At 30.5% G+C, this 12,692-nt stretch overlaps 1 pseudogene; it reads right to left on the reverse strand.

The window, feature by feature from the left end:
* The window catches only part of LOC123693238, a 30,743-nt pseudogene that overhangs the window by 2,684 nt on the left and 15,367 nt on the right, over positions 1–12,692 (reverse strand).

The raw sequence follows: 12,692 nt of genomic DNA on the forward strand, positions 1-12,692 counted from the left end.
TACCAAAACATTAAGCCGATTAAGTTGCGCTTTTATAAATAAATAGCTTTCCGCCTGCGGCTTCGCCCGCGTTTTCAAAGAAAAACCCGCATAGTTCCCGTTCCCGTGGGATTTCCGGGATAAAACCTAGCCTATGTTACTCGTGGATAATGTAGCTTTCGAATGGTGAAAGAATTTTTAAAATCGGTCCAGTAGTTTAAGAGCCTATTCATTACAATCAAACAAACAAACAAAGTTTTCCTCTTTATAATATTAGTGTAGATTACAGTGATAAAGCCAAGCTTTGCTTTCAAAACTAAATGTAAGCCAATAAAAAATAACGGCTACAATCCGATTAAATGTTTTGGAAGTCCTAATAGTTGATCAAAATATGTGACCAATAAATTTATTATTATAAGGTTAAATGTTCGTATGAAGCTAATTTTTTTGTGTTGTTGAAAAAGATAAATGTAAGTAGGGTAAACGCAGCTATCAACGACCCATCGAAAATCTGAAGGTATTACCGACCTATAAAAGTAATTCGAAATTTAAACGTTTCCAGAACTATTCTAGCTATAGGTAGGCAAAGTTATACACGAATGTATTACTTGAGCATCGTATACTTTAACGTTAGAGTGAGTAACTGAGCAAAAAAGAGTTAAAATGCGTAAGTTGCTGCGGGGTAGCGTGGAAGCAGGACGTGTCGTACTGTTCCGTTGTTCCTTCGGGTAAGTACTGTGAGTATCTTTTTAAGACATTTACAAACAAATGACATCTATACTTTAATTTATATTACTAAATGTCAATGCATTTAAGTGTCAACTTTTCATTTCTTACAACATTTTATTAATAAAAAGTAATTTGAAACGATAAAACTTAAAATTAAAATGGGACGGTGTTAGCTTCACCAGTTTAAGCCGCGGCAGGTATCAACGACCCGTAAGTCGGCAATGGCAGCAACGTAACTTTTTGTTTTATTTTCTTTTATGTTATTATATCACACTAACACAAGTGGTTTTATGGACCAGTTTAAATCTAAGCTATGAGTCTTCATAAAAATCTATTAGCGACTAAACTTTTTTGTCTAGTGTTGTGTCTTTTAGCGTTGTCAATTTATACAAAGTTATGATATTTTCGAGGATCCCTATCGAATAGTTACAGAAGTAAATCATTGTTTTTTTTTTTTGTTTAAACAATATGCATTTGTTCATATTTTGTATGACATTAATCAATTATAATCTATTTTATAGTCTGATGATCAAATGAATTAAAATAACCATTTTTTTATGGGTCGGTAATACAATTTAGGTTTATACTTACATACTTTAATACCGACCCATGTGGGTCGGCAATAGCAACTATAGGAAGCTATTACCGATCGAATATAGATTGTTTAGTTTCTCATCTACAAATTCAAATTCAAATTGCTTTATTTGCAGAATGTAGAATAAAGATGTTTGTATATACAGATAATATTGATCCTTAAACATTCTGCTCGTAATTGAGCGTTGCAGTTGAATTATTAAAAACTCACAGAGATCCCCTTGATGCCACTGAAGCGGTAAACTCGTTTTTTGCGAACGTGGGGAAACTTTTAGCTCAAAATATATCTCAAACTAACAACAACCATCCTGGGCCATTTAATAATCATAAATCTCATACAAATAATATACCTAGTATCAAAAACTCTCTTGTATTGCTCCCTCCCAATGAACAAGAAATATAATCGTTAATAATGAATCTTAAGAATGATTCTGCTGTTGGCTGGGACGGTATTTCGAATAGATTTATTAAAATGGCTAGACATTTTTTAATCCCCCATCTTACCAAGATCATAACTTTGTTTTGAACAGGGTATTTTTCCCAGCGTTTATAAACGAGCGGTTATTACCCCAGTTTACAAGGGTGGGGCGCGAGATAGTGTCACTAATTACAGACCGATTTCTGTTTTGCCAGCGCTATCGAAACTATTAGAGAAAGTCCTGAATAATCAGCTTATGAAATTTTTAGAAAGGAATAATATCCTATCAGAAAACCAATTTGGCTTTAGGGCTGGAAAAAGTACGGATGGGGCTGTTAGATCTTTGGTAGAATTTGTAAGTAATAATATAGATAAAAAACAAAAGTGCATCGGTATTTTTATCGATCTAGCGAAGGCTTTTGACACTGTTTCAGTGCCCACCCTTGTAGACAAGCTGGAGAGATATGGTGTAAGGGGTAATGAATTGAATATTTTCAAAAGTTTTCTTAATGGGCGTTTACAAAAAGTTAAGATTGGTAACTCAATCAGTTCCGACATCGCGGTTACATATGGGGTTCCGCAAGGCAGCATACTCGGCCCCAGCTTATTCTTAGTATATTTAAATGATTTATGCCAATTAAAACTAAATAAGGGTAAAATCATCTCCTATGCGGACGACACTGCGTTGTTGTTCCATGGAGATACTTGGGACGAAGTTAGGATAGATGCTGAAATCGGTCTTCATAAATCTAGTCTGTGGCTTAAACAAAATGTATTAACCTTAAATACATCTAAGACTTCGTTTATTAAATTTACTACTTCCCGTATTAAAGAGCCTAATCTAACAGTAAAGATCCATACTTGTAACTCGCCTACAAATAAAACATGTTCATGTGCACATTTGAATCAAGTTACATCTTCAAAATATCTAGGTATTCTCTTAGATGCGAAGTTAACATGGCAGCCACATATTAATATGATATCATCTAGAGTTAGAACACTTACATGGGTCTTTAGAAACCTGAGACATGTGGCAGATAGTGATATTCTACGAACTGTTTATTTTGCTTTAGTTCAATCTGTCATTGGCTATTGTATTGGGGTATGGGGCGGAACATTTAAAAGCACTATGCTACAACTTGAAAGAGCACAACGGTCTCTACTCAAAACAATGTTGTTTAAGCCTTATAGGTTTCCAACAACAAAATTATATGAGATATGCCAAATACTGTCCGTAAGGAAAATTTATATTTATCATGCTATTATAAAACAACATGTTACGACTCCTTATGACCCCAATAAGTTTCGTAATAAACGGACATGCACAAATGTAATTGATCCTGTGAGGTGTCGAACTGCTTTATTGAAAAGACAGCACAGTTTTCTTTCTGTACATCTATATAATAAAATTAATAAATTGCTTGATATTTATCCATGTACTCTGCGTGATGTAGAAGTAAAAATAAAAAACTGGCTTTGGACTCTAGATTACGAAGAAACGGAAAATCTTATAACTTGAGTATATAGTACCCACTATTACACACACAAACACACACACACACACACACACACACACACACAAACAAACACACACACACACAAGTCACAGTCCCACACACAAATACACACACACATTCAAGGCCAAGGCAACACTAAAACACACATATGCATGCCGGAAAAAACAATTTCTACTTTAATTTTTTTGTTTGTTAAACATTTTTATTTTTTATTGTTCTTATTGGCATTTCTTGAATATTCTTTGGAAGAGGGCGCTGGCTCCTGACATACAGGTTTTTACCTAGTTTGGGAGTCAGAGACTTCACAGTATTTCAAAATGTAAAACTATTGTCAATTAAGAATTTTTATTTATTTTTATTTATTATTTATTTATTGAGCGTGCAAATATATTTTTATTACTTTTATGACATAATAGGTGCCTATTAAAAATTATATTTTTAGGTTAAATTTAAAAAAATTAAAAAAATTATATTTTTAGGTTTTTAGGTTAAATTAACATAAAACATACAATTAGGTATATTTTTTCCAGAAATATGGAGCCACGAAAGCGGCGAAAAGTATTCAGTAAAACACAACTCGCCGAAGCAATCAATCAAATAGCATAACGAAATATCCTAGAGTTTGAAATCCTTAATTTAATATATGTACATATATTAATAGTATTATGTTGATTAATTTAAAAGTTTATAATTATTTAGTTCATTACTAAAAAGTACTCATTTGTTTTATTAAAAATAACTACAATTAAAAAATACGAATATATTTGCATTTTTATTTCATTTTATTAAGATCGGTAATCATCATCATCACTAGCTTCTATACATTCCATTGCTGGAAAAAGGCTTCCTCTCACATACGATCGGGAATAGCTGCATAAAAATCGTTAATAGCTTCACAGCCGTTTTTATGGGTCGGTAATAGCAACAATCGACTAAGTCACATTGTAAATTATTTTTTACAAGATAATCCTTTATTAGAATGTATTTGCTTCAATAAATACATTTTTTATACATAACACTAGCATATAAAATGAAATTATAAATCTTTAGAAGAACCAGTATACTTAAAAAATATGGTTGATTTTGAAATTGCCTTAGAGGGGTCGTTAATACCTGCGTTTACCTTATTGTTATGGACGGTAGCTCAATAGTTATTATATAAAATGTGGTTCGTTCATGTAGATATGGGGAAGTTTATAATGTAGTTTCTGATCCCTAAAGCTTACAAGCTTTTAGACATCGTTTCTGGAAAAAAGGCGTTTGTAAATTTGAAGAAATGTCTAATCCAACCTTCATTATATCATCGATGTTTTCCAGACCTCCTTGAGTACAAATACCACCAAATATCAAAGGCCTTATCACGTTTCCCATGTATTTCTTTATTTCTGTTAAAGTCTCTGCTTTTCTCACGTAATTCACAATTATCATATCGATCTATAAAAAAATACAATACTTATAGCTTTTACTTACTTTTATTTACTTCTTGCTTCCTAGCACAATCGTTTGTCACTGATGAACAATGTTATATTTTAAAAGGTGCAGAAAATCAAACATCACCTTTGAATTAAGATAAAAATTAATAAAAACTTAAATAAAAGTGATTGAATTTTTATTTTACGTTATCTATGATATAAAAATGTATTAAAGCATCTAAAAAATAAATTAGTACTTACCTGATACTGCAAAGCAAATTTAACCATATCTAGATCTTTCTTATTGATAACTGATAGGTCGTGTGCAACACCTCTGGCACATACGTTACAGACATTACCTAATTGACCACCTTTGACTACAATACATTTTATATTCTCTTCATCTATAATAGTTTCACATTTCAATATAACTTCATCAGATCCGATGGAGATTTCTGTTCCTTCTTTAATGTCTTTGGCTAGAGTAGGATTGTCGACGAACACCTTTTTTAGGTTACATTTATTGTAATCTGATAGCCTACATGTAAGAACTACATGCATTCCTTCTTTAAATACTATAAAATCTGCATTCTGAAAAAAATTAATATCACTCCGCATTTCATTTAAATCTTATCGATAACGATTGTCTGCAGTAAACTGCGAAATGGAGATTTTAGTTTTGGCTAGAATTATTTATTAAACATTTTATGATATTTTACGCACATTTTCTAGAAGTCCTGTTTTAACGATACACGTTTTCAGTTCGATACAAGTAGCTACTGGCCAATCGTGAACCCCGAATTTACTACAACACGCTGACGCAGCTTTGTCCACTTTTCCAAGCATTCGAATCCTGTCTCCTTTTGTGGTGAAGGACATTTTAAATTTCGCTACATTCATACCTACTTCTAACAATTTTTGGATTTCTACAGGGGTAATTTGAGTGTCCGCTGCAATGTGACCAAATAAATCAACTTCGTACGTAATGAGCATTAGGTATACATTATATGACATAACTTACTTAATAAATATGCTTTCGGCTTGATGTTTAAAAAAAATAAATGTATCTTGTTATCTTTTAGAATACTTACATAATGTGACGACAACTGGACATCTTCTAAAACGATTGCAAGGGCGTTTCAATATATCAGGATGACTGATATCAACATCCGTAAACTCGATTTTCTCCGGAAATTTCTCTGCCATTTTAATTAATGAAGCAAAATTGTTCAAAACAATAAATATTCTTTTATAAATAAAATAATTTAAAGCTCAATTCGTATGACTTGTGTCAATTAAAATTGATAGAAATAGAAAAGCGACAGGTTCATTTTTGTCGAAATCAACACAGATAATAATATACCTATTTTCTTTTCGTTTTAAAACTTTTGGGATCAATTTTTATAATAAAGCAAGAATAAACCTAGGTAGGTTTATTCTTGGTTTATTATAAAAATACTACCTAGGAACTACTGCTTATCACAGTAACAGGGGTATAATTTTTAGTTCAGAACTACTTTGATTTTTTTTGTCGACACTACTCGATTACTTGTAGTAATTATTATAGGTAGTTGCGTGATTAACCGACCTCGACCATAGTATGAAAATGATAATGTCGTATAGCCATAATTTAGTTTTAAAATTAGATTATAAAAATGTATAAAATAATGAAGAAACAGCAAAAAGAAACAAGAATAAAGTGATAAAAAATGAAGACAATTATTCTGACTTTTAAAGTACAATTCGTCATTTATGAGATTATTACATTTTAATTGTCTAATTTTATATCATATCCGATGTCCATATTACACACAAAGGTACAGTATACAAGAGTATCAATTTTCATAAATTGCAACTAGTAACATCAAACAATTGCTGAATTATTATCCATCTATACTTTAACCATGTATTTGGAGTATTACGCTAAGCATCTAATGTAAAAATGGTGATTCAGCCCCAAATAAAAACAAAAAGAGTCATAAATTCAAACCCAGTTTTAAAAAATCTACCAAGATTCTAGCTGGTGTAATGAGATTTTCTTAATGCTACAAATGTGTAGCCGTACTTTAGTAGTTCATTTTTAATGAACTCTAGTCTCTATGTAGGTACAGAGCTATTCAAAAAGTGAGAAAAATATTCGATGAAAAATTGTCGAAAAATAAAAAGAATTAATTAGTAAAATTACGGACATTTTTGCATTTGAATCTACGAGTATTAAAAAAATGTAGTAAAATCTTTACGAATTTATTTAGTCTTTAGATTTGAAGCACTCTGATGTTGATCGTAATCATGATCTAATGTTGAATATAAGTCGCAGTTGTATACATTATACAGCAGCATAAATAATTGTACACGCATTAATATATTAATATGAAGTTCAATAGCGTGCATACTATATTTGTTGGTTATTTGAAATGCCAGGCGACGACTCATGAGCGAGTATGAGTATCTGATCCCTGACGCAATAAACGAACGAGTAAACAATAATTACATCGTCAATGTATTCTATCATTAATAAATAAGACACATTTGAAACACTAAAATTAATGTAGTTTAAAAAACTAAAAATACGCTTATGAAATGATTAGTCCCCCGATCTTTGATAAGTTTACAAAGTTTGAATTAAATCTGCTTCATTAAAGTGAGTCAAAATCGCCTCTAAAGAAGTAGATTACGTAAAGACATAACATAAGCATACAAATAAACAAGTGAAACGAATATAAGTGTAGCTACTAATGCAAGAATAATAATTAGCGATGAAAAAATAAAATTAATAATTAATGAATCTCTAAAATAAATAATAACAAATGTATTACTATCACAAACCTGAACAATAACATCAATGTTATCCAAACCTTGTTGATCGCAAATTGTGCTTATTTTAAGTGGATTTAATTTCATCGGAAACAGATTTCTGACTCTTTGTACGACATTGGGGTGACGAACGTAATTAATGGTAACTATGTCGAGCTGTAATACGATTATGAACAAACATTATTGATCAATTTTGAAACGTAATTCCCTTGTAAAATACTAGATATCAGACATTTCGTTGCTAAATGTTTTGACTTCATAAATATGTTTTCTTTCAATTTCAATTACATATTTTGAATTATTTAAAGGATGAGCTTTTTTTAATTTTGTTTGAAATTTAATATCTTCTAGTTCAATGTTTATTTCTACTTACTTGACTGTAGTTAGATTAGATTAAGAAATAAATAGCGTAGTACCTCAAATTCCGTAGCAAATTCAATCAATATGAGATTGATGGCTGCGATGTCTTCTTTGGTTTGGTAATGCTCGAAAAATAATATGTTCTCTATTTCGAAGACCACCACCCTTCATAACTTTACATTTAATGGATTTTGGATTGATTTCCATACAAAGTAAAGAAATGTCTGTGAACTATTGCAATTTCTTAACCTGATTTAACAATTTTCATAGTGTTCGGATTGTCGATGTATATTTTTTCGGCTGAGCATTTGTTTCAATAATAATCGTTGCTTGTGATTTCAATAGTATCGTTCTCCTTCAATGTTATAACAGTTATCTATATCCTACAATATAATTAACAAAATAATATTTGTAAACTTTGTGTGAATAACTTTAATCGTATATTCATTCCAAATTTATAAAATCTGATGGACGTTCTTCATTAAACATTTGTGTAAATAAATAATCAAATATGAAAAATTAACTCCTCGTATAGCACCAGTTCGGATGCTGGCACTTGGCAAATCTATGGATATGGCTATTGGCCAAGTTGATACGTCATATTTTCTGCAGGCACCCTTCACAGCGCTTTTCAGCATCGCCAGTAATTTTATTTTGTCTGTTCTTGTCACGTTGAGCGTTGGACATTTTAAATCCGATGATGTGTAGACCCAATTCAATAAATTGCTGTATATAGATTGATGTTAATATCCCTTCACCTGCCAATAATATGATAAGTTCTTCTGCTTCCATTAATCGAAGCATTCATAAAGAATTAAGGAGGCTTATAGCCACAATGTTGGTCTTTTGTTTGAGAGCTGTAAAAGTTATCAAGCGGACTGAAATATCGAGGCTGTTAATGTAAATATATACATAATGTGCAAAACGTAACGTTATTTTTTTAATGCTGAATGGTATCGCTTAATAATTTCAATGGGTCACAAATATAACTAATTAAATTATTATCTAAAATATTTCACGAAATTGTGCTCATTTATAAAATGGACAAAATCTGATCTAAGTATTTATCCCGTCTTACCATTTTCATTTAACTTGGACGCAACATTTATATTTTGTGAATTCATCGATTTCAAAGGGTCCATTTGTATACATTTGTATGCGTAATATATAATTAATTACGAGTGCAAGGAGCGACAACATTAGTAGGAGACTAATGATAGTAATAACTTACAAAAAGTAAAGATAAAGGTAGTTAGTCTATACGGTTTTTCTATAGACTAACTATTCTTCTTGAGAATTGATTTTTCATCAGCCAAAGATATAGATGCTACTGGAAGTGGACGACGCGTGGTGTCCATTGCTAGTAATATGAATGAAATGTTTAGTAATATGAATGAATGTAAAAGTTTATAAAATGTCATCTATGATTAATAACTAATATTAAAATATAATAAAGAAAAAAGTTTCAAATATTTATGCAAAATCACATCTTGCATGTCGTAAAAGAAAAAGTACACAATAAAATATAAAAAAAAAATGTGAACAGATTAAATATTTCAATGTCAAATTCCACAGATAAAAAATAGCATAAACAATGGACATGCATTTTTTATAATTTAATAATGGTTGAATTTTTAAGAATATTACATTTTTTTATCGAATTTTACTGTCTCTGTGACGAAACGTAATTTATGCAGCTGAAATGTGTTTATAATTATAATACTTAACTTTAAAATAGTCTTTATTATCTGCGGTATTAGTAAAATAAAGTTATCATTAAGTTTATTTTTATATGTACTTAGTATCGTTATATTACAAAATTTAAAAAAGTTAAGTATTCCCAATTAATCGATTTTCGAAATACCACAAAAGAAAAATATCTGTAATGAGCTTCAAGAACCGGTCAAAATCTTAAGGAGGCCAATAACAACGAAATATTTGGCAAGAAATCGGCGTGTTTGCTTTGATTCTGTCGCGGCAGACTAATGGACAAACAAGGGTTCGTTGTTCAATGTTGATTTTCAGTTACTTTCCTACACGCGGCACTATTGTATCTTTTTAGATTTATTTTTGTTTGAACTTATTACGATATTGACTCATTTGAAGCAATATTAGTTTAATTATGTAATATAAGTAAAATTTTTTCATTTAATAATTTACAAACAATACCTAGAGAATGTTTAATAAAAACCAGTCATGAAATAGATATATTATGTATTTTGCTATTGATATCTTATACAGGAATAAAGAAATAAATCCCCAAAGGCGTTGAAGTTTTGCTAGCGATCTCAACGACATCAAACTACTCATTCCTTTGGGAATGGCCCATGAATTATGGAAAAACTTGGGTTCACAAAATCATTGTCACTGGTAGGTATCTATTTCTATGAATTCCCTGTGCAATTTTGATTGTTAACAATGCTACGGATATACCTACATAAAGTTTTCGTGTCTCTTTATTTTATTGTTGAAGAAAATATAATATTTCTATTAGGTACCTACAAGGTACCTTGTTACTATTTAATGTTGGTCAATAATTATGCTTTAGATAAAATATAGGAAGTTTTTTTTTTACTTTCTGAGTTGGTAATTAACATTTTTATAAACAATCATTAAGACATAATTCTAGGGTTTATATTATTGTTTTGATAATTAACTCCTCTATTAAACAACACGGTACTGACAGCGAGACGGCATTGATTTCTAGGTCAGAGTCGAGTTACCGAGTATCACGTATTGTACTATCGTTGATCTATTAACATCTCTTGATGAATACCCTTCCGCCGAGCAGCATGTCACAATATTAATGGCTGAACAGTTTTGATTTAAAATTATGTTATTACTCTAGTTGGTATAGCAAGGAAAACAATGTTGAAATTGCAATGAGGGTGTTTTGGGGAGTTGCAACGCTAACTCTCAAAATGTTGTTTACTCAACATGCGCTGTTCGCACGGTTCCGTCGTAAATTGTAGTCATATTTTCCTTTTATTAATTTTCGATTTGATAACGTCTAAACGTTCGTGTAATGGAGTTTAGATTTAATTACTGTTGCGAACGCTTTCGTTAATGTGAGACGCGCAAAAGGTTAATTATTATTCAAACAATTGTCTTTAGTTTTAACATTTCAGTTAAAAGGCTCTGTATGAAATAAATATGTAGGTAATTCTATTGTTCAAATATAATATTAAAAGTAAAAAGTGACCTCAATTATTTTTTTATTTATAATGGACACACATAATGGAAAATATTTTTGGCTTTTGCTTATTATTTTAAGACCATCAACTAAATGCTTTTGGCGTTATTATATTAAATCCACATAATTGAGGGATAAATTATGAACGCACTATGTATGTTATGAAATAATTAATGAAAATGTTCATTCTTGAATTTTCCATTTTTATTCAGCAAATAATTAGCATAAATTCAAGTATATACCATGATCAAAATAACATTTCATGCGATAATATACGTCTAGTCTATAACTATAGGTCAATATTAAATTATCTGTGCTATATACATTACTTATATTCACGAAAATAAAAATGCAACATTACCATTACAACTACAGGAGACAATAATAACAACTACATTGTGTTGTGCTGTGTAAAACTTTTAGATAACATTCTCTTCTGGAATTGTTGGAGGTTGTTACTTATTTCATTATAGGAATTCCTCCGAAGGCGAGCAACGAGCCCCCTTTACAGCCAAATAGCTATTAAGAGAGATTCGTGCTTTGGTAAATATACGAAAATATATTTTGTACGAAAACGTAACAGGCTTGTTGCGCTTTTAATTATTTGTATATTAATTTTTAATGAATCAGTTTTTAAATGGATTCATATATTATATTCTACGCATAAACAATATATAAAATAAGAATCTCTTTTAAAATATCATTAATGTTCTTCTCGCTGTTGAGTCTTAATAAAATAATTATGCCTTAAAAAAAATGCCGAATTGGTCGAGCCGCTCTCGAGTTTTGCGTTGAGTAACACATTTGGCGGTTATTTTTCATTATATAGATAATATTTTTTGAATTAATTTATTTGCTTTATTTTTAATCGACTTCTATGAAATAGCCGCTCACAGCATTAATTCAAAGAATAATTAATCTAATTAGACGCGAACCGTAGGTAGATTCTGGGAAATAAATAAATGTATTATAGCGTTCCATTTCCCTGCGTAGTTCCGTATGTTTTATTTCTAATGGACGCGTAATTGGCCGCTAGCTGACTAATGGACAATTACGTGCACCTACTCATGTAGATTCTACATAAAATTTGATGGGATTTTACTATATAATATTATAGGTTTCTGCCTCTAGAGTACTGAAATGGTAATACTGTGGTAATACTTTAAATAAAATGTGTAATTCAAAAGTCAACTCACTAAAAAAAGCGTTCAATTATAACCGAATGATTAAAATTTAAATGGTACCTAATAGATAAATATTATTTTATTTTAATCAGAACAAGCAGAAATAAGCTGATTAATTACAAAAACAATTGGACAATTTATCTACATTGTATTTTATTACTTTCATGAAGCCATACATTTCGTAGAAGGTAGGTAAGTGACGCTATTTTATTCTCTAGGTACTCATTTACAATGTTAATTATTTTAGAGTGCGTTTTATTATTACATACGTACCTACATATCAAATTACATTACACTTTGATCAATAATCGGGATAATAAATCATAATATGTGAACACACACATTTATAATCGATCACAGATAACAACGACAAATTGCTATGTGGCTACAATCATTTTAAAACTGCAATAACTTACAATAAACACCGTAAAATCTCTCTAGAGTTTATAATACAGCCTTATTCGCATTGATTTAAAACCGACAATAGGTGAT

This window comes from Colias croceus, chromosome 7, assembly GCF_905220415.1.
Source record: "Colias croceus chromosome 7, ilColCroc2.1".
Lineage (NCBI taxonomy): Eukaryota > Metazoa > Arthropoda > Insecta > Lepidoptera > Pieridae > Colias > Colias croceus.